The 24,062-nt window shown below is 43.9% G+C and overlaps 1 protein-coding gene across 22 annotated transcripts in view; it reads right to left on the bottom strand.

Moving 5' to 3' along the window:
- Nucleotides 1-3,480: 3,480 nt before the first annotated feature.
- ADPRM (ADP-ribose/CDP-alcohol diphosphatase, manganese dependent) overlaps nucleotides 3,481-24,062 on the bottom strand; it is a 385,000-nt gene continuing 364,418 nt past the window's right edge. For 15 of the 22 annotated variants that reach the window (XR_014238652.1, XR_014238653.1, XM_082373310.1 and 12 more), the window contains one exon: nucleotides 3,481-21,386. The gene's annotated coding sequence lies outside the window, so the exon portion shown is untranslated. The remainder of the gene's footprint in view (nucleotides 21,387-24,062) is intronic. The other 7 variants (XM_082373327.1, XM_082373306.1, XM_082373325.1 and 4 more) reach the window with 5 other exon arrangements.

The raw sequence follows: 24,062 nt of genomic DNA, 5'->3' as shown, positions 1-24,062 counted from the left end.
CATAACATACACATATACATTTGGGAATCATAAGAACATATTTTTTACCTTCAGACTATGTGCAATTTTAAAGCCAATCCCTTCCTTTTCTCTTCCCTGAGCTTTCACCTCCCCATCATTATTCCAAAATTGGGAGCTTCCTAGCAATGGGTAGAAACATGCCTTCTTCGCGTGGGACTCTTAACAGGATTTGATCAGTGGCACTAAGTAAGGGAAATTGCTTTGGTTCCTCAGACCACCCTCACAAATATGTTCTGAACCTCTGTGCTCATAGATGGTAGCAAAAAACAAACTCACAGAAAATAGTAGATCTCAGAATTGAACAGGATGTTAGGGGTTATCTATTCCAACTCTTATTGAATGCAAAACACTATACATCTTATTGACACTTTGCCCTTTGTAGTTGACCAGGCTGGTTGCCCACCAACATTCATTCCCCTCCTTTCTCCTTCTAGTTTCAGTACCTGAATTGTTGACAGTATGGAAGCATCTTTCTGTTGTGGATGTGACTTATTAAAAAGTGCCAGAGAAGAATCATCTTTTTCAACACCTATACCAACTTCAGAGCCCTTGTAGGCTCAGGAGACAGTGACCCAATCCCTGGCTCTAGAAGACGGATCCCAACTGGGCTGAGCCAATCATAATAATCCCATTGCCCTTGCCAGATTAGTTAAGAATGGATATGTGATCCAGCTCTGGCCAATGCTGAGTGCAGGAACTGATGGGAGAGTCTGGGGAAATTTTCCTTGCTCTACATTTTTAAGTGTTGTTTCCGTGGAGGTTATGACCATGGGGGGCTGAGGGGGTGGGACAGGGGGACAGAAACCAGCCATTAGTCGAAATTGATATTCAGTTTGATGGTCATCAGTGCTGCACAAGAAATATCTCTGCCCTTCCAGGCGGATTGTAGAGTTGCAGTTCCTGGCCCATTCGTGAGCAGGAGGGGAAGAGTGACTTAGTACTACTGGTCAAAAACCCTGAGCAAAAACGGTGCATGTCATTTCTGAACCAGAGCATCCAGTTGCCGCTTTAAGACATGGTAGAGCTCTCGTTTTCTCCTGGCATGGTGATCAGCAATGCTCCAGGTGGGAGTGGCTTTGTCAGCCTGGAAGTGACGTCAGTGAGGAGGCCCCACCATGGACATGTAGCCTGAGTAAAACTACACTCTTCTTAAAGCCACTGGAATTGGGTCTATTATTGCAGCGTATCTTAACCCGTCCTGACTGATACACTGAGGATGACAGAAGGAACATCATGGTGCCATTCAGGGAACTTTGCCCAAGGCTTTCACAACTCCGATCTTCCAATAATGTAAGATAATTAAGTTTCTTATGTCAAAGCCTCTTTGAATCCAGAGCTTTTCTTACGTGCAGCCAAAGCCATCCTATGGATATAGCATGTGTTTTCTGTCTCCATTCTGACTTAGGGTTTCCACCTAGCTATGGTAGACAAATGATGGCCACTCCTTTTCACAAGAGGTGGCGTCTGTTTGTCTTCCCTTTGAGGCTAGGCCAGCCTTTTGACTTGCTTTGCCTGATGGCATGTGGCAGAAATGATGCTCAGCCAGTCTGAGTCTAGCCATTAAGAGGCCTGGCGCCGTCTTCCTTTGCATTCTTGAGATCGAGCTGCCATATAAGAGGCGTGGGCTGCCTGTTATACTCAGTGATGAGGAGTGAGACCACCACGCCATGGAGAGAGACCCTGGGAGACGAGATGCCACCTTTGGCATTTGATTCCCTATTGAGCTTCTAGCGGAACGCAGCAAAGGATGGGACCCAAGTGAGGCCAGAAGAGGAATCATCCATCTCAGCCCCAGACAACCCACAGAATCATGAGAAGTGACAGACTGATGTTGTTGTAGGTGTTTGAAACCATTAAGTGTTGTGATGGTTTACTACAACACAACAGACAGCTAAGTCCATCCACAGATCACAGCACAGACGCTAAACAGAAATGTATTAGGTGCAACTTCCAGCCACTAGATGTCCGAAGCTATTTTTCATGAGCTGCTGTATGAATTTGCTAGGGCTGCCGTCACAAAGTACCACAAACCAGGTGGCTTGCAGAACAGAAAATGACTGTCTCGCAATTCTGGAAGCTGGAAGTCTGAAATCAAGGTGTTGGCAGGGTTGATTCCTTCTGAGTGCAGGATCTTTCCTAAGTGTCTCTCCTTGGCTTGTAGATGGCTGTCATTATGTACATGTGATGTTCTACTTTTATGCATGTTGGTCTCCACATTCCCCTCTTTTTATAAGGACACGAGTCATATTGGATTAGGGCCCACTCTAATCACTTCATTTTAATTTTATTACCTCTGTCTCCAAATAAGGTCACATTCTGAGGCCCTGGAGGTGAGGACTTTAGTATATGAATTTGGGGGGTGGGACAGGGGAGGCACAATTCAACCCATACACCTACTGCATGGAAGGGTGATGTGCTCTGTACAAAACATGATGAAAACATGTGTGCAGATGAAGAAGAAAGGAAGAGAGGTCATGTTTGCCATCTTTTATTAAAGAATTGCAGTTTAGGTCACACTGGAAATGAGTACTCTTTTTTATACCCTTTTCAAGACTGAAGGCAATTGCTCGAGTGAAAGAAAAGAGATTCCAAATAGGCAGCACAGGAAAGGGACTGTCTTCCCCTGGCAGTCCCCACCTAGAGATGGAGTTAAGGAAGTTTGCATCCCATATAATTAGAACTCTAGAATTGTGGCATTTCAGAATTTGCAAGAATTCTTATCCTCTAGACACTTTCTTCTAAGCAGACCTCTGGTTGGCCAGACAAGTGAGGACAAAAATGACCTCAAATTATCCCTGTGGCTAGCCTGGCCCAGGGTTAACTCACTTCTGCATTCATTTATTCATTCTTTATCATTTATTCTACCAAGTAGCCCTTCAATAAATATTCAACGAGCACCCACGATGTGCTAGTCCAAAATACAAACAAATAAATAATGCTTTCTGACTTGAAATCTGGAATCTTACACAGGGCCTCATAGAAGTGCCTTCCCTCTACCACAAACCAGGTGTGATCGACTAAATGCGTCCCCCCAGAATTCATATGTTGAAGCTCTAACACCATCCCCATGCCGTGTGAGCACACAGCAGGAAGGCAGCTGTCTGCAACCCAAGGAGAGAGCCCTCACCAGACACCAACTCTGCTGGCACCTTGATTTGGATCTCCACTCTCCCAAACGGGGAGAAATAAATTCCTATTGTTTCAGCCACCCAGTTTTCGGTATCTTGTCATGGCAGCTGGAGCGAGGACACCAGAGATTGAGAGGCAAAAATAAAAAGGTTTGAGAAGACTTCAGAAATGTTTTTCCCCCGAGCTGAGTGTCCAGCAGTTCCCTAGGACACAGACTCTTTTAGTTAGGTCGTGAGCTACACTACCAGGAGGATGCCTTAGCAGATTCAAAGCACCTCGGAGACATGCTGGAAACACAATTGAAGAGTCTAATGTGTGGGCCACATGTGAGCTCAACATCTTAACAGCTTCTTGAGAAACTCTCCTTAAGGAGCTGCTTTCCTACTGTGATCATCTAGCGCTATCAAATGTGGTTTTCTCCACATTTGTTGTGACATTATTAGCAAAGACAGGTGAATATGCATGCACTTTTATACTTTTAAGCCCAAGACATAGAACCCTACTGTTAGAATTGGTCTAGCTATTGTGACTGTCTTAAGAATAAGGTCAGATTACAACACTAAATGATTGAGAGTTTGGGGCTTTCCCCCCTTTTAATGTATGTAAAGCTCTTCTGTATCCCCAAGCACGTATTGAGTCACAGAGTAGCTCATTTTAGTTGTGTGTTTCCTGGGTAAACTTGTACCAAACATTTTCAAAGGACACATTTAGCTGGATCTATGGAATGTGATTTATCTACATAGCATTGCATCCAGTCACTCCTTATGGTAGGACAGGCTGTAACAGTGTTCTCTGCTATGACGCCCTCCTCCTGTGCCCAGAGCAGACATCACTAATCAATTAACGAACCCTTTCCTGCTGAGACCAGGCATAGCCTCAGAAAGCCCTTCCACACACAAAGCTCCAAACAGCCAGCAGAGATTAACTATAGCTGGAATTAGTACGAGAAATAAATTCTATTTGCCTAACAGCTCAGTGAGAGGCGACAGTCGTAGAGGTTCAAGCATAGTTCTGTTACTTTATGTAGATGTGGTTTTAGAATTCTGTTCCAATTATACAGCTTTATTGCCCCAAACGGAAACATTTATGAAAGGAAGGAGGTGAGAGTGTGAGGGACACCAACGTCATTGGTCATTATGTGCTTTTTACTGAAAGACGTCACTGATTTACAGCTAGAAAAAATGCACACCGGGGTCAGCGCTTCCCGAGAAAAGTGATAGTGAAGAGTTTGCCAAACGAATGCCAAAGATAATCATCATACAGCCTCTCCAGATATTCATGTGCAGATTCTGTGCATTGTTATTCCATTTTCTCTTCGGTTGCAATTTATTGATATTTTATTCCAAACCACCAGGGATTAACATACAAAACTATATTTCCCTATAAAACTAGGATCCCTGTTACGAGCGCATTAGACATAGATGGCATAGGGTTCATATCAACCTGTGTTCTGTGTCAGTACAAACTGTTTTTCATACTTCTGCGTCCTACCTTTAGATCATGCCTTTTGTGTCCATTGTGTCACATGGGTCACCTTGAATTCTGTTTCCAACTTCCGGGAAGTTAAATCTGCCATAGGTAGTAGTACCTTTAGTAGAATAGGTACATGTGATTAAAAACAACCCACTAAAAATGGTTGGTTTAGCTTTTTCCTTTAAAGGGAAAAAAAAATTGAATTAACTAATTGGATCTAACCCACTGACCTAATCCAATTGACTGGGCACAAATTGGTCATTAAAACAGACAAATGAATAAACAGCAATTCTTGATTCTGTGTCAGGATGTAGACGCTCTCTGGATGGACCATCTGTTGGGTGAGTGCCAAGCTAAGGGTGAATCACTGAATAGATGGATGCCATCATTAAAATAACTGAGGTAACTGGGCTGAAAGGACCAATTTTGTTATTAACTCCCATCAATTTTCAAAATTACTAATTTGATCCTGGAATGACTTCTGTGGACAGAGGTCCATTCTGACATGCTCAGTCTTGATCAAGACATTGAATAACCCCATCTGCAGACATAACCAGTGTGCAGATAGGTCCTGCAGGAGCCAGGAAGCAATTAAAGGAGGGAGGGCTGGCCTGAAGATGCTTGGCGAAGGAATTTCTGGAGATAGTTGGCCAGAGAGCCTGAGAACTATTTCTTGACCTTGGCTTGAGGGTCTGATTTTCCAACTTATTTTTCAAGTCCTGGCTCAGCACCTGATGGTGCCTGTTCAGTTTTACCCTCATATCCCAGCTCCCAGCCCCAACTCTATCTCCTAGAAGCCCAAGCTTGGGGAGTGGAGATGAACTCCTTCCAAATCTTTCTATCCGAGGAGTCACCAGGCGCTGAAGGACAAGGTCATGGTGGCACTGCTGTGGTGATAGAGATAGCTCCTGGGTTGTAGACAGATCAAAAGAGAGAAACCGGGGCCAGGGTTATCCTGAGACAGACAACATTGGAGTTGTGTTCAGGCCTTTCAGAACGGCCACAAGCTCAGTGAAATCACAAGGGAGGAGTGAAGCCGAGGGTTCATTTAGAACCGGCCAGTCGGTCCAGAGAGGTTACACCGGAGAAGGAGGTCAAGGCAGGGCAGTGAATTAAACCCAGCAGACCTAGAAGACCTCAGAGCAGGAAGGGTGATGAGTCAGGGTCCATCTAGCAGTTAGGAAGAAGGACGTCCATGAGAACCGACAGGAAGGGCAAGACATTGTCACTGGGTCTAATCAGAGCGACGGGTGCCCTAGCCAAGAAGTGGCTTACAAGTTTTCAGCATGAGCAGCTATCGACTCCGAAGAACGGGCTTGCTGGGGCTTGCAGGGGGTAATAGCTAGAGATGAAACTGATGCGTGGGATAAATCCCACCAGGCCAAGGGTGACCACAGTCTGTGCCCACTTGGCCTCCGTGAGCCCGTTTAGGTAACCACACTCAATTTCCTGCATCACTTCCAACACAGCCCCTCTCCCAGCAACGGATTTCATAAATACGCACAACGTGCTGGTTGCACAATGTTCATGATTGAAAATATCTAATTGGCCATTATTTTTATTCCTTTTCATTTTACCCTGCTTCTCCTTCTTTCAATTCAATAACTTCTCAGGTTTTTATTTTCCATCAATACGTTCCCATTTCTGCATATAACCCCCCAAGGTAATTTTTTAACACATTTAATTTCAGGATATGCCAGTCCCTCTGAGAGATAATACATTCCAGGAGAAGAAAGAATATTTGGCAAAGAACTTGGGAATTTGGTCTTGATTCTCATCTTCAAATTGCGTATTGTCCTATCTCAGAATTTCCTGGTTTTTCACTCTATCACCTTTATAGAGATTGCACAGTGTAGGACAGTGGTTCTCAACCTGGGGGTGATGGGGAACCTCTTGAAATTATAGCAAAATTGTGTGTGCCTGCGTGCATGCATGCTATTTTTAGGAGACATTTCATCAGACAATCAAATGAATTCAGTCCCCAGAAGAAAAAACGAAAACATTACGAAAGGACGAAAACTTTAAGAACTAAGTTCAGGAGACCTAAATTCCAGTCCTTGGGTTACTTTTTACTAGTTCGGTGACTAGTATGTGACCTCCTGGGGCACAGTTTCTTTTGCTGTAAAATAGAGAAGGTAATTCTGGCCTTTCATACAACACGGGATCAAATGAGACCATGGATGGTAAAGTATCGGAAACTCAGAAGTTCAATAAAAGCGTTCATTTTTCTCATGCTGCCAAATCTCTCAATTACGCAAAAACATAAGGGCTGGATCAAAAGTCAAACCAAACCAGTTCTGGCAGCGAGGAACGTGCTGTTTTCAAAGCACACTCCTGTCCTCTAATGATATTTCAGTCTTACTGAATTCCTCACTAGCTTTGCCTATGGATGCATGGGGAACAGAAGTGTCGTGGCAGTTATCCAGTTTATTCAACCAATTATCTGAGTATTTGAACTAATGTGATTATATATTCTTGCTACACTATTTCTTTCTGGACCCTACTCTCCCTTTTGGTGTATAAACACGCCTGAGGACACAGCCCTTGTGTGGACAGCTGCCCTTGAAGAACAACTCTTTTAAGAAGTTTCTGAAATTAGCTCTGTGTGGCAGTTGACTGTGGGATCAGCTCCAGCGACAGCCAGCTAGGAGTAAAGGATGAAAGGGTTCAACGTTTTCCCTCCAACAGAGAAGGGCTTTGACCTAAGTGGGGCCCTGGACAATTTTGGAATCTGAGACCACAGTGATGCCAGCTGGCAAATTAAACAAGGAGCGAGACCGAAAGAGGCCGCAGTGAGGACCCGGAGGGACAAGGTGACACTTTATTACCAAGAGAGTAACACCTTTTAATTGGTGAACACAACAAATAAAGAGGTGGCAGCCCCAGCTCGCTTCTGATTCGCTCACGCACAGAATGGGGTTTGAGACAACAAAATCCTTTCCTCGCTTCATTTAGAAGTTGTGATTTTGATTAGGAAACAAAAGGCCATGCAGGAGACAAAACGTGAAACAGAAGGAGGCTTCTGACTGATAAAGACTGAATTTATTAGAAAGTCCCCTGAAAGCCAGGCATAATGAAATGAAAATAACTTTATTAATTCAGCATTAAGAGGAAAATGTTAGTCAGGAAAAGAAATAACACACTTTGTAGGGTGCAGCAGGGGGGACACATGGGTTTATGAGGATTGTTTAATTTTGAATAATGCATATGTCAACTCCATGGATCCTTCCCCAAATTTGCTTCTTTCCTTCTACGGCTCAGTCATCCTACTCTGTCAACAAGCCTAGAACAAATAAATTGGAATGCTGAAAATATTGCTTTCACTTCCAAAGGTGACTACCTGAAATTATAGGCATTTAGAACAACATTAAATTTAAAAACCACAGCTTGCAACAGCCATAATTTTTTACAACGTAAGCATGGCTGTGAAGGTGATTGTGAAGCTTCTGGGCTGGGATGGCAATGGTAAGGGTTTTTCTTTTCAGTCTGGACCCACTTTCACATTGTAGTGGACGCTGATGGTTCCAAACAGTGATACTAATACTTTATTGTTAACAAAGGTCCAACCTCTATTGAGATATCTTTAGTTTTTCCCTAATGTCCTTTTTTTCTGTTCCAGGACCCCATCTAGGATATCACGTTACATTTAGCCATCACGTCTCCTTAGGCCCCTCTGGTCTGTGACACTTTCTCAGACATTTCTTGTTTTCGATGACTTTGACAGATTGGAGGAGTATGGGCCAGGTATTCTGTAGAATGTCCTTCCACTTGGGTTTCTCTGATGATATTTCTCATGGGTAGACTGGAGTTATGGGTTTGGGGCAGGAAGGTCACCGAGGTGAAGTATCATTCTCATCATATCAAGGATACAAGCTATTAATGTGATTTAACCATAATAACGTTGACCTTGATAACCGCTGCTGAGGCAGTGTTTGTCGGATTTCTCCACTATGAAGTTATGCATACCGTACTCTTTGGAAGGAAGTCACTAAGCACAGGTCACATGTAAGGAGTGGAGATTTACTCTCCACCTCCATGAAGGGGGTGCACGTACCTCAATTATTTGGAATTCTTCTGCACAAGAGATTTGTCTTTTCTCCTCCACTTATGTATATATTCAATCATTTATCTACATCAGTATGGACTCATGGATACTTATACTTTGGGCTATAATCTGACACTACATCATTCATTTTCTTGTTCAAGTTGGCCCAGCTTTGCCCGTCACGAGCTCTTTCAGTTGGTTCTTGTGTCCATTTGACATACACACCGCCATTGGGGTTTTAGGTTGTTTGTTTCTGAACACTGCTTTACTTTTCAGCATTATAAGACCTTCTTACAAAGTTATACATTTCCTGCCCCAACCATTGACTCAGCCATTTCTCCAAAGAGACCTGGTCCCTTTTCTTGTAGAATGGTATTTCTTCTCTTATTTATTTTTTAAAAGTATCCACTTATACCACTTTCTGCCAATCCTTCCCTTGTCCCCCTAACTTCAGGAATCCAGTTCTTTCCCCCTGATTTTTTTACTATTCTTTTTAGTGCCTTCAAAACTCTGCCTTACAGATACCTCTAAGATTGAAGGTTTTCATCACATTTGGAGCCCCTCTCTCTAAAATCTCTCACTCTTCTGCCATCCTTCTCCTGAACATCACGGGTTCCCCTCCCTGGCACCTATAGCGCGTCAGCCGCAAGCTGGAAGGAGAAGAATCGAGAGGAATACTAAGAAAAGGAGCGAGCTCAAGCTATCTCCTGGGTGGCATATTATTTTTAATTAACGCTGCTGCCATTTCCTCACTCTCCCAGCCAAGTTAATGCAACAAGAATTGTGTTGGCATCTGCGGCAGCAAATGGAGAGGAACAGCAGTTTCAAAGGAGGGGGTGACCGTCCCCCACCCCCAATCTGGGTACACTTTGGAGTAGGGCACAATTCACATGCAGATTGCCAGAACTCGGCGAGGCTACTGGTTGGAACTCGGTGGTTCCAGAGACACGTGTCCTCCGTGACTGGCAGCGATGCCCGCTCTCCATCGTGCTGAGACACTCTGAAGAGGCCTCTTTGCCAAGATGTTCCCTGCAGTCACACGGGGGGCCAGCTTACGGGGAGCACAGGGGGCAAGAAACTAGCACCCAAACACCTTGCCGTTCACGTGCAGGAAAAACAGGGATCACAGCGAGAGCCGGGTCCCCTGTCTTCACCTCAGCCCCGTCGTTCCTTCCTTGCTCCCACTCTTCAGATCACCACCCCTAAGAAAGCTGATGATTTCCTTTACCTGTGGCTCAACAAACCGTTCTTGAGGGCCAATGCACCCCAGTGTCCGTGGTTCATGCTAGAGATGCAAAGGGACTCAGGATATGGCTCCCGGTCCAGTGCGGACAAGATTAGCCTGTGAACAGATCATATCAGACAGTGCATTATCTTTAGTATATACACCAACATTGACATACTATGTTATATACATAGACTCTGTGCCTGCTATCGATTTTTTATTTTTCCAAAAAATTACTAAGCTTATTGGTTTTTATCTTTAAATTTCTCCTGGGCATTTATCTGGAGAAAACCGTAATTCGAAAAGATACATGCACCCCAATATTCATTGCAGCACTATTCACAATAGCCAAGACATGGAAGCAACTTAAATGTCCATCAACAGATGAATGGATAAAGAAGATCTGGTACATATAGACAATGGAATACTACTCAGCCATAAAAAGAATGAAATAATGCCATTTGCAGCAACACGGATGGACCCTAGAGATTACCAAACTAAGTGAAGTAAGTCAGACAGAGAAAGACAAATATCATATGATGTCAATTATATGTGGAATCTAAAAAAATGAGACAAGTGGAAAACAAATTTATGGTTACCAAAGAGGAAAGGGGGTGGGGGAGGGATAAATTAGGAGGTTGGGATTAACATATAAACACCACTATATATACAATAGATAACCAACAAAAAGAATCTGAAAAGGAATATATAGATACATATATATATGTATATAAAATTGAATCACTGTGCTGTACACCTGAAACTAACATGATACGGTAAATCAACTATACTTCAATAAAAAAATGTTTTTTAATTACCAAATTTATTATTTGTTATCTTTAAATTTCCCAAATAATGTGTGAATACATTCTTCTTTAAGAAAAACTAAAACATTACAGATGAAGCTAAAGGTCTGTAACAAGCATACCGCCTCCTTCCCAAATACGAAGGCAACCGCTGTTTGGGGTTTGTTGCCTATTTTCCCAGAGAACAGGTATGTTTTTAAGAAGATACTGAAATGCAGGACAGTCTTATTCAAAACGGTACGGCTGACAATCACTGACTGCCGCATGGCTCCCCCCTCCTCCCATTCTTTTCCACCTGTCACTTAGCCTGGGCTGGTGATAAAATTCCAGGCAATGCTTGGAATGTGGATGAGCCAAGATGGCTCTTGTCAGAATGGAATAATCAGGATGGAAGAGAAAGGCTGGGCCTGGGGAAAGCACGCAGATGTCCCCAGCGATGAACCCAGGCTGGACCAGGGAAATGAGCAAGGGACAGCCATCACCACGAGAAGCAGGGGGCAGTGGGGAGTGCAAAACTGGAGGAAGGATCCCAGGTGGGGGAGATGTGGAGAAGGACGACCACGGTCCGCAGGCCCAGGAGGGACGGGAGAAGCAGCGCCTTGCAAAGCCGTAGTCTTTGAGCAGACCGTGGTTCCAGGCACGAGTCTGCACGGTCCCAGGGAAGCGGTCTGCCTTGACCAAGACTTCCTGCCATGGACACCCTTTTATACTTTTTATTAGTAGAACCTAGACTGAGAAACACAACATCCCCAGGAGCATAGACACCCCTACTCCTTGTCCCAATTAAAGGACCTGAGGTTTTCCTTGGCAACCCTATTCGAGGTTTTTTTGTCCTGATCTCTAAAAGCCCCAGAGGGTTCAGCAGGACAGAGAACGGGGAGGCGTGTGTGTGTGTGTGTGTGTGTGTGTGTGTGTGTTGGTGGAAGAGAGTCTCCTTTGCGTGTGTAATAGGGACAAGATTTTTAAATATTAATGTGCTTTTCTCTTTTGTCCCTCTGCGTCCAGGACCTGCTCCCTGATAGGCTCAAGGCATTAACCCACCTGGGGAAGAGAGGGGCCTGGTCCCATGGGGAGGAAAGGCATAAGGACTGTTTGGGGAGGGAGGTAAAGAGAAAGCTTCTGAGCTTCAAAATAGCGAGCTGGGCGAAGTAAACAGCAGGGTTGAGAGCGGGGCACTTCTGGGAAAGGACTGGTGTTCTAAATTCCCTAGTTCTCACTTAACACAGCCAGCCAGCTCCTAGAGCTTTAAGTAAAGGAAGTCTGGGCAGGTAGAAAAGAAGTTAAAGAAAAACTCACTCTTTCTGACCTGAATGGCTATGGGGAGTTGAAGCAGAGAGAAAAGAGGAAACAGGATGGGGCCAGAGACTATTAAACCAGCAACTTGATTTCCCCTTCTAGACGGTCTCTCTACAATTATAATACACAGAATTAAGGCAACACAAGGCATTGCTGCCCAGCTAGGAAGGTGGAGGCACCGGTTGGGCTGCCAGCAGGGCTGGCTTGCTTCCCTGAAGTGCCCTTGACCCCCTGGGGTTGGGACACTGTCTCCGGAGACACGAGGCCTGCTGGGAGGAGGGTGAGGTGCCCACATGGCAGACGGTGAAGCTGGACAGGCTCGGCCAGGGGCCGGGCCGGGTGGAGGCTGCAGCTCCAGGAGTGGAGAGGCCAAGGCAGTGGGGATGGGCCTGGGTCCCAGCCCGGCCAAGAAAGAAAAGACCCCGAGTTTCAGCCACAGGCATCAGCATCAAACACCTGCAGGGCTTCCGGAGACGGGATCAGGCCAGGAACGTGCTGTGGGTTCCTTGGGGCAAATGGGAGTGCATCCAAGTCATGGATCCTTCCCCTTATCACAGAAGTGGGGAGGGGTGATTGCCGACCTTCTGTTGTGTTTCCTGGGCCACAAATCATGGCAGCCTTGCGGGGTGGGCTGGGCACATCCACTTCTGTCCTCAGAGATGTCCTCTTCCTGGAATAAGAGGCGCAGAGACCTCTGGCTCTTTCCCCAGGTGTTTCCCCAGCAACCTCTCCTAACGCCTTCCCTGGCACAGGCATTTCGGACAGCTCAGTCTTTGGTGGCCGCTCCCCAGACTGCGGGTTCTTGGTCTGGGTGACCGCACTCTGTAGGACAGCTGTGCCAGCAGCCCGGGCACTCAAAATCTCCTGGTGGCATTGCAGGACCAGGACAGAGTGCACCTCTCTGCTTCTTAACAAGGCTCCCGCAGAGCTGCCGTGATAGTGGAATGGAAATAGGCCTGAGATGGCTCACCAGGGGCACTGTACCCTCCCAGCCATCCTTTCAGGATTTGCCAAGTAGGCAGGATGCTTCTGCCTGAGGTAAGCTGATAATCACAGGGCATGACGGGGGAGAGCTCCACTCTTAGAGGTGGCTTCCTCCAGAGCCTTCCCAGACCCCAGGCATGGAGAAGGTGCACCAAAGGCTCAGCTTTTTGCCAAAGCAAGAACCAACAGAGGCCAGTCTAGAAACAAAACGAGCACTGCCGGCTTGGATTGCAGGCACCCACTTTTCCTGTAGAACAAGAGACAGGCTCAGACCTCAGGCTGGGGACCTTGAATGATCCAAGACCATCCTGATTCCATATAATATTCTCTCTTCAAGAAAGGCCTTTCTCTCGACATATAATCAAATGCCATTGTATGTTAATATCTCTCTAAGGCCTTTCATCTTTTAAAAATTCCATGTGCTCAATTTGTGTATCTTGAAACCTTCCTGTATCCACAGTTGCTGAGGCTGGGATAGGTCAGCTGGGGTGCCTTCGGAGTCCATACTTACTTATCACATCACATCATAAATAATTTTTTTTAAATTTATTTATTATTTATTTATTTATGTCTGTGTTGGTCTTCGTTTCTGTGCGAGGGCTTTCTCTAGTTGTGGCAAGCGGGGGCCACTCTTCATCGCGGTGCGCGGGCCTCTCACTATTGCGGCCTCTCTTGCTGCAGAGCACAGGCTCCAGACGCGCAAGCTCAGTAGTTGTGGCTCACGGGCCTAGTTTCTCCGCGGCATGTGGGATCTTCCCAGACCAGGGCCCGAACCCGTGTCCCCTGCACTGGCAGGCAGATTCTCAACCACTGCACCGCCAGGGAAGCCCCATAAATAATTTTAATGGGAAAATGTTAGGTGCTATTTTCTTAAAAAGCAGGTTGGAAGTGAGTTCAAAGGGAGGAAAATGGCATTGGCTTGGGGATGCCATTGGTAAGGTTTCACATGTCTTCTAAATGGTAAAAACAACCAGAATAATTATATTGTGACCAATTATATCATGCTGCCTAATACACACAGAAATTCGTTCACTGTGGGGTCATGAAGAGGTCTTTGAACTAAAAGTGAAGGCAAGATACAGTGTCCTTAATCTGTAAAATGGGAAGAAAATTCCAGTCCTGGCACTTATAGCTCTCAATTTCTACTGACACTTTCCTATAGGATGTGTTAAGAATGTGCATTTTTCAACCATCACATTGGGGTAGTATACATGTCACATTTCTTGATTTTTTTCTAAATTAAAAAAAAAACCCAACTGATCAGTTGGATCTCATAAAAATTAACTTCTGCTCTGTGAAAGCCACTCTTAAGAAAATAAAATGACAAGCTAAAGACTGGAAGAAAATATGTGCAAAGCACATGTCTGACAAAGGAGTGGTATCTAGAATATACAGAGAAACTCAAAACTCGACAGCAAAAAGCAAAAAATCCAATTTGAAAATGGGCAGAATACATGAACAGGCATTTCACTGAAGAGGATCTACAGAAGGCAAATGAACGCATTAAAAAATGTTCAGCGTCATTAGCCGTTAGGGAAACACAAACTAAAACCACCGTGAGATACCACTATATTCATATCAGAATAGTTAAAATTAAGAATAGTAACCACACCAAATGCTGATGAAGATGCAGAGAAACTGGGTCACTCATCCACTGCTGGTTGGAATGTAAAATGGTACAGCCACTCTGGAAAAGTTTGGTGGTTTCTTTAAAAAGTAAACATACGATTACAAATGACCCAGCAAATGCAATCTTAGGCATTTATCCCAGAGAAATGAGAACCTATGTTCACATAAACACCTGTACATGAATGTTCATAGTAACTCACTCGTAATAGCCCCAAAATTAAAAAAACCAAATGTCCTTCAATGATAAATATTTAAGTGATGGTACATCCATATCATGAACTACTGGTCACCAATAAAAAGGAGCTAATTATTGATATGCAACAAGCTGGATGAATCTCAAGGGAATTACACTGAATATAAAAAGCCAATCTCAGAAGGTTACATACTGCATTATTCCACTGATATAGCATTTTTGCTTGAACAGCAAAATAATGGAAGCAACCTACATGCCAATTTGTTGGCAAGTTGTTAAAGAAATTATAGTACATTCATAGAGTGGGATAGTATACAGCCATGAAAAAGTAAAAGGAAGTGCTTTATATACTGATATGAAATTATCTTCATGAACAGGAAATGAAAAAAGCAATGCAGAAGAGTATGTACAATATGTTGCCATTTCTATAACAACGGGACTACATATATGCTTGTCACTGATGGTAAATGAGCAAACTCTCCAGTAAGACTACAGCAAAGACCAATAACATTGGGTTGCTTCTGGAAAGGGAAGGTTTTTACTGAGGATCAGGGGTGGAAGGGAGACTTTTTTTTTCTTTGTGCATCATTTCATAACTTGGAGGTTAAACCATGTGCATTAATTGCTTATTCAAAAATAAAATATATTTTTGGAAAAGAGATGCTCTGAAAAATATCCTTTTCTAAATATAAATGATGACCAGAGTTTTTTTGAGGTCCAAGGGGCCTTCACACCCCCTGCAAGTTTCTTCCTGCCCCTGCATGGCTTTCCTAGGTGATGGGCACTGCACCCGTACTGTCTGAGCAGGAAGGGGAGGATTGGAGACTTTGTTGGCGGCAGGGTGTGTGTGTGGGGGGGGTGGTGCTAGGGGGTGAGTTGGTGACTGTGGCATCAGGCGGAGCTGCATCTGAAAGAGGAAAAAGGTCTTTTCACCTAAAGTAATGCAATTAGGACACCTAGTGTCCAGTGACTTCCCTCGCCAGACCTGTTCCCAGAACCATGCTGGCAAGGGAACAGAGAGGAGTTAAGAGCCCTTGCTTTATTTTTTTCCTCCTGTTTCATTTTTAACACTGAAATTACTCCTACCCGAGATGACTTCATCAAGTACATTTGTTGGTTCGCAATCTCAGGAGTTCCCCCGGCTGAAATCCCAAACTACCCCCGTACACAGAGGGCAAGGAGAGACACAAGAAAGAGGCAGACTGCTCCACACTGGTTAATGGCAGGTTGAATAAGCAAGGAAACTTACATACGAGGCTTGTCTGGGACAAGTAGACCTCTGCACCTGCCCACCAAAATCTTAAACGTTTATGTAGAGGCCTTAACTGGGTTCAGTCATGGACGCCGTCCAGATGGTCTTGGCAACACATGACTCTCCCAAGGCTGAGTCCTTGAAAATGGCTCCTGCTGTGGGAACGGTGGTCAGAACGTACATTGCAGGGACGGAAGAGGCGAGGAGCCTCTGATTGCCAGGGTCCAGCTTGCAGGTTCACCAGCGATCACGTCCTCTCCATGATGTCCTCCAATGGTATTTCTGAGACATCTGTTAATTTCTCCTTTACCGCTGGAGTGTCTAAACAACCAGGGAAGGCTCCAAGAGGAGCACTCAAACTTCCAAGGCTGCTTTGTCCTTCCTGCAGGGCTAACCCAATTCCACGGGGGGCTCTGTAGCTCTCCTGAGGCTGGAAGCAAGAAGCGTTAAGAGTCCCAACCCTCGCCCAGCGTCTGGGTCTAGACCATGACATCCAGACGTGGCTAACTGCATACTGAGAGGATCAAAGGCAATTCCAAACCAACAGCTTCCTTTCTTAGTCTCTAATCCATTGCTCTCCTGCATGTTTCACTTTTGTACGAGACTCTGAAGCTGCTTGCCCAGGAGTAGTTTGTCTGTAGTTACTGCTTCTTGAACTGTCTTCAGGGAGCTTGCTATATTTTCTGCTCTGATCTGCAAGGGAAATTCCTAAAGGCGTATTAGATCAAAGGTCACTGTGCCCACTTCCAGGGCTGTCTGGAAAGCCAGCTGGACAGACTCTTCTCTGCACCCCCCCTCACATGTGTAAGTCTGTGATTCAGTTTCATTATCCCGTTTTAGTCTCTGAGCAGCTATGCTGTTACTGTGGCAGAAGCAAGAAACTGAAATATTCACTGATGTATTTACAGAAGATGTAATAAAATCTGGCCCCGGAGGTCAGACCGTTCGTTATCCCATGGAAAGTAGTCCGTGCGTGGGCATCAGGATTAAATACATATATCATACTAGGGTTTCAGCTTATTTGCCTAATATATTTGAAAATGACTCAATTTATTGCAAACTAAGGTTTAGGAAGCTCAGTTTACAGGTTGACAAATTAGCATTTGTCTGCACATATTTCACTGTTTTGCATAATTAATTCCTCCCCATAGTACACAGGCATTTTCCTCTACAACAAAACCAGCCTATTTCTCGTTCCCTTCCTGTTAGCATCATGTAAATGGTATTTATTCAGAACATGCATATTCTTTTCCAAAGCATCCCTTGGAACATGACCGAGATTTTCATCCCAACATTATCAGCTGTTTATTACCCAGCTTCCCAAGTCTCGGTCACAAAAAATAATTAGAAAAGGAAAAGTTGAGTCACAAAAAACAAAGAGAGTGCCGATGAAATGGATTCTCCTGATTCAGATTGACTGGGTGTATCAGCTAGCATTACGAGGACCAGAGAAGAAAAACGCTAATTAATACTGGCTTTAACAATAGAGAAGATATACTGATTCATTTGCCTGAAAAATCCACAGGTAGAGCAGCTGAATAATGTCACCAAGGGCTTTTTTTGTTTTTCACAATGTTCTCTTCAGAGTTGTCTTCTCCTAAGGCTGGCTCTCTTCTTCATTCTAGGATCACTTTCAAGAGCTACATGGTTCCAACAAATAAAAGAGATGCCATCTTTATTCCCAGCAAAAGTCCTAGGTATCACTCTAATTGGATGGCTACAGTCACATGCCCAACATTGAGCCAATCACTGTGGTCAGGCAGAACAAATGCTCTGATTGGTCAGTCATATGCTTTCTCTCTATAACTGGGGTAAAATCAGCTTCCCTAGACCAACATGCATCCCCAACCAAAATTGGGAGCTGTTAGAAAGAAAGAAGTATGGGGGGGGGGGGGCGCGAGGTAGACAAGAAAGCTACCAAAAAAAAAATGTACTAAAGTAAAGAAAGGGAAATCTAAACTGGAGAAAAATCTGAATTTCTTTAAAAGTATTCTGTAGTGCAGTTTATTTCTTTCACATACATGCAGTAAGTCAAATGAGGCCAACAAAGTGTTGACAGGCACTCACTTGAATGAACAGACATGGCTGATTGGCAATGAGCCTCTCAATTACATATAAGCACACCAATCTTCTTTTGTTTTTTAATTTGGTACTTATATAGAGTTTGCTCTTTGAAGGCAGGCCCACCAGACGTTTTATGAAGTACAGCTCATTGTTTTGTGTTTGAAATCTTGAGATCGCTGCAGCAGGAATGGAAATGCCTGGCAGTTGAGGCCTTGAGTGGAACAGGAAAGAGGCACAGCTGCTTACTGCCCTTCTTTCTCTCTTGTAAAATTGGGCAAAGCAAGGAGTATGGAAGACCCAGCTAAGAAAGTCTGTGATGCAGAATGCACAAGGACAGCAGGTCTGGATTTCTACCAGGGAAGTATTTGAGATGTTCTGGCATAGCAACCATCTTTAGCAGTGTAAACATAATATCACAATGAGTTTAAATTATTGTTCACATGGAAAACCCTTCCCCGATTGGAAATAGCAGGAAAGAGATGATACTTAGCGGGAATGACCAAGTCTTTCTACTGCAGTGGAACTTGTATAACTTCACAATCACTGACTAAGCAGAAATTGCAAGGATGCATCTGATTCTCTCCCTCCTCCTCCTCCTCCTCCTTCGCCCATGGCAGACATAACTAATCAATCACGCACATCCCCTCTAAGCCTAGAAATGGCTTCACAATCTCTCTTGACAAAGTGCTCCAGGGAGCCACTACCAATTGATCAGACTTGGAAATAGAGATAAAACCTGCTTGACATAACAAATTTTAGCCTGATCCTTTCCCATTTTCATTTTCTGTGATGTTTCTCCTAAGGAGGTGATCCATTTGGGGGCTCATTTATTCCCTCGGCTGAATTGAGGGACCTATGAGTCCTCTTCTCCCTGACGTAAGCCTTCTCTCCTCATCGTTCTCAGGTACCTCTTACAGGAGCATTTCCCCAAGGATTATTTTAAAGCATACCCAATCGTCCCCAGATCACTCCTTATTTTATAATCTGTAACTGCCAGTGATTGATTGATTTACCTATGTTTATTTTTTCTTTTTTGGTAACTGCCATACACTCCTTTCTTTGGGGTTCTTCTCTCTGCACTGAATTACAGAAAAGGATGAAGCTGCATAACACCCCTTTTTAAAAGTCCCCTCTTCATCTTAAATAAATACACCCAGCTTTTCAGGTCAAGTAAGGTTTACGTTGTGTAATTTGTACCTGTTATTTCTTAGTGCGAAGTCAATGCTCCACCTGAATCAAAATTTACTAGGGTGGGGTTCTTATTAGAAATGGTATTTCTGAACCTCACTCCAAAGCCAACAAAGCAGAATTTCTAGTGATCTGATTTTTTTAGCCCATTCCCGAGGTGACTCTTAGGCCCATTAAAGTTTGAAAATAACTGCTATGGGAACCAGACAGGGGGTTGGGGAGAAATCATGGTAAGCTTATCTAGACAGAAAGAGTCTTAAAAGTTTTTAACATTGGTATCTCCTGAGCTCTATGGATTTTTAGGTGGAGCTATGTCTGATCCTTCTTAAGCTTTTACTGACTCATTTCTTGTGATTCTGCCCTGAAAGTCAGACTAGAACATAGCCAGATTAAGAGGCAGGTCAATGCAACATCTGTATGGGACATCAGTCTAAGACTGTCACTAAAACATCACTGACAATAAGTGGAGAATACCGTATTTACAACTCAACTGCACATGAGTTGGAAGGAATATTTGGATGAGTTGCTTTGGGAGCAAAATTCCAAGAAGCTTGTCCAAATACTAATAAAAATAACAACAATAATGATAATAATGATGATGATGATAATAATAATAGTCCCTGGCCTTCCAAGGAAGTTGAGTGTGGTAAGCTGTAAGGCTGCATGGAATATCTGAGGTTTGGGCCAGAGCTGAATGGTCTGGATGAGAGAACAGGTGAGGGCCCAGCCTGTGGCCTTCCACCCCTGCTTCACCACCTATATAATCAATCATGTCTATAAATAAATGGGCCAACAGATACACAAATTATAACAGATTTACGAGGTACCCCACTTGTAACCCTCCCAGGAAACCTGTCTATTTCAGGGTGGCCGGTCAAAACTGTCCAATTCTTTCATTTTCCATTTTAATCCTCGGGAATTTTTCTCCCAGGTCCCCATCCCCTTCTCTCCAAAGTCAGCCTCTCAGACTTTAGAGACCACAGGATTCGTGCATTAAAAATAGAAACAGAAGCCAATGAAGCCCCTAAAACCTCAAATAGGAGTTATTTGCATCTCTGAAGAAACTTCTGCCGAGCTTGACAAGCAACCAGAGGTAACAGAAGTCTTCTGGCTTCACACAGAAGTCATCCCAGGCAGTTCCCTAGTGCCTTTACCCGCGCCTCACGGCGGCCTTTGAACCCAGCATACAACCCAGAGTGAACTTGCCTGATGTCCCTCCACTTGCAAAGATTTATCTCCTCTCCTCCACCTAGTCGAGCAAGAAGTCAGTTATTTTCTGCTGCTCTGCCTTCCTCCACCAAAGAGGACAACATAAAATACAAACTCTTCAAATTCACAGAAATATTGAGTACTCACCTCCGTGGTTTTCAGGCCACAAAATCCTGTGTCATTTTTTCCCCTGTTGTCTGATGCTGCTTCAGTGCATGTGTGAGAGGCGAGGCCAGCCTGTGACAACACGGGAAACATAGTACTCTCCTTTGGGAGTATTCATTTAACTGTGCTTTTGCATGAATTTCCCCCACATAATTATTTTTATGGGATATTAGCAGATGGTGTATTCTTCACTTGCCCAATACGCTGAACTATCTAAAATACATGAGCTCTTATCACTGAGTTCTATTTAGGAATTTCCTAAGTTTCTGTTTCAAGATGGAAGCCTAAGCATGTGTTGCTACTTCCATATTCTTTCAAGTTTACATTGAAATTACACACACACACACACACACACACACACACACACACACCCTATAACAGAGTGGGGGAAAAGAAATAGATACCATCAGTAACTCTTAAATTTTGGGGACTGCCTGGAGGATACAATATAGTCTTTACCTGAGTCACAGAGAAAAATGAGAAGAAACCACAGCCCAAGGCACCAGAGTTAAACATCGGTCTTCTCAGAGGAGCCCAGAGAAGGTCCACGTTAGTGTCCCCAAGTGCAAGCATGGGCCAGAGGTCATCTTCAAGGTTTTTATTGAAGAACTGCATTTTAAAGCCTATGGCAGTAGGTCCTTTTCTCTTCAACAGAGTTGCTGGCAGCCACGGTTTTTATATTCAGGCCAAAGCCTGGAAACTGCTTTCTAGAGAAAGTAGTTGGTCTGTTACTACAAGAAATGGGTGATCTATTATCATTGCTTTGTAACAAACCACTCTGAAATTTAACAGTTAAAAATCATTATGTAGGGGCTTCCCTGGAGGCACAGTGGTTGACAGTCTGCCTGCCAATGCAGGGGACACGGGTTCGAGCCCTGGTCTGGGAAGATCCCACATGCCGCGGAGCAACTGGGCCCGTGAGCCACAGCTACTGAGCCTGCGCGTCTGGAGCCTGTGCTCCTCAACAAGAGAGGCTGCGATAGTGAGAGGCCCGCGCACCGCGATGAAGAGTGGCCCCCACTTGCCGCAACTAGAGAAAGCCCTCGCACAGAAACGAGGACCCAACACAGCCATAAATAAATTAAAAAAAAAAATCATTATGTATTATCATCTCTCATCTTCCTGTGGGTTGACTGGGCTCAGCTCGATGGTCTGTCTCTCGTGGGTGAGCAGGGAGATGGAGCCATCTGAAGGTTTCCTCATGCGTGTCTGGTGCCTGACACAAGCCATCCAAGTGGCTTGGGTACCTGGGGCCTGGCCTGGTGTCTGTCTCTCCAAACAACCTCTACACGTGGCTAGCGCTGGCTTCCTCACAGCATGGTCGTCTTCTGGGAGTTGGACTTCTTACATGCCACCTCTGACTTTCCCCAGAGCTCATGCTCTAAGAAACAGGAAGTGACAGCTGGCCCAGGCCCAGAACTGATTATGTCCCTTCAGTTACTATTCTGTGGATCGACGTCATCATAGATCCCTACAGACTCAAGGAAAGTGGGGATCAAACTGCACCTTTCAGGGGGAGAAGTGAACAAATGACTTACATCCATCCTTCCCTAGAAGAGCTCCTGGCGAGGGTGTTGGAGACCGCCAGAGAAACAGCAAAACTGAAGCACTCAAAGGCTCCATGCTCAGAGGGCTTTGCACTGACAGTTATGGGGGTCCCTACCCTGCTTTCATATTCCTGGTCCCCAAACATGAAAAGAGAGCCCACCTATAATTATGCTTGCTGACTGAAACCTCACATTTGGTCCTTCTATTTAAGAAAAGGGCCTGTTATGAAAGAGACATATACAACTGCTGAGGAAAGGCACACCAATTGTCTGCACATATCAAAGTAGCCTGTCATTAAAAAGAAACAAAAAAAAAAGCTCTTGCAAACAAAGATTGCAAGGTATTTAAAAAACTCAGAAGCATGAAAGAGAAAGAGAAGGACCATTAAACACAAACTAAATAATCCCAGAGGAGGGAAAAAAGAGATAATTCAGGAAATAGATGAGAACTATTTAAAAACATTCTGATTTCTGCCTACAGGTTTGGGCAGATACTGTAACCACAAATTAAGAGAGGTCTCTTTTGAAAAGGTACCAATCAGAGAGTAAGAAAGAATGTTCCAAAATGAAGATATTACTGCAAAAGTAAAGATTTCACTAGATAGGTTGAATAATAAATTGGACAAAGATTAAGATGAGGTTTTTGATCTGGGAAGTAAAATCAAAGGAATCTCTCAGAACTGGGAGCAAAAAGATAAATAAAATATATGGGAAAAGTTAGGAAACACAAATGTCAAATCTAGGAGGGCTGACAGCAATCTAGTAGATGTCTTAGAAGGAGAGAACAGAAGCATAAGAAGATAAAACATAATCACAGACATTAAAGAAAAAAATAAAACTCCCTGAACTGAGAGTAGACGTGATTCTTAATACTGAGCATCTCCTGAGTATGGAGAAGGATAAATGAGAAAATAACTCACATATAGATGTATCATGCTGAAATTTCCTAAATCAAAGCATTAAGTGAATGTCCTTAAAGCTTCCAGAGAGAAAAGAGAGGTTGCGCCCAGGGAAAGATGAGCAGACTAATATGCACTTCTGAGCAGCGACACTGAGTTATGTTAGAGGAGCAATATATTCAAACTTCTAAGAAGACACTATTTTGGATCTGGAATTCTATACCCAGCTAAGCTATCAATAAAATGCAGAGATTGGAAAAGAAAAGAAGATGTTTATGGCCAAACAAGGACGCAGCAAGTGTATCACCTGTATTTCTAATATGTGAAGAGATGGCTTACCAAAGTCCTCCTACAAAATGCAGAGCAACTATGGGAGGAAGGCCAGCATGAAACACACATTGTAGATGCAGCTGAGCATCATTCAGAAGTAAAGGAAGCAAGAAAGACATTAACAGACAGTACATTGGACTGGAGTGCTTGGAAATTATACAGAAAAGATGGATAAATATGATGACCCAAACTTTTAAAAGTTTACAACAACAAAAATAAGTTTGAAATATATGTAGCAAACCAGAAAAATATTTGCACCCCCATATAACAAAGGACTAATATTCTTAGTGTGGAAAGTGCTTTTTAAGACAATTTTAAAAATGGAATAGAAATAGAAAAATGGGCAAATATCATGAATGGGCAAGTCACAAAGGAAAGAAAGAAATGAAACCAGATAAAAGGTGACTGGGATGTAGTGAATGTTTGAGTTCCCCCCCCGAAATACACGTATTGAAATCCTAACCCCCAACATGATGGAATTAAAACGTGGGGCCTTTGGGAGGGAATGAAGTCAGGAAGGTGGACACCCATGATGGGATCTGCATCCTTAAAAAGGAGACGCCACCAACAAGGACCTACCGTATAGCACAGGGAACTATACTCAGTA

This window comes from Balaenoptera borealis (assembly GCF_965194805.1).
Source record: "Balaenoptera borealis genome assembly, chromosome: 20".
In the NCBI taxonomy this organism is placed as follows: domain Eukaryota; kingdom Metazoa; phylum Chordata; class Mammalia; order Artiodactyla; family Balaenopteridae; genus Balaenoptera; species Balaenoptera borealis.
This window is presented reverse-complemented; position numbering and strand designations above follow the sequence as displayed.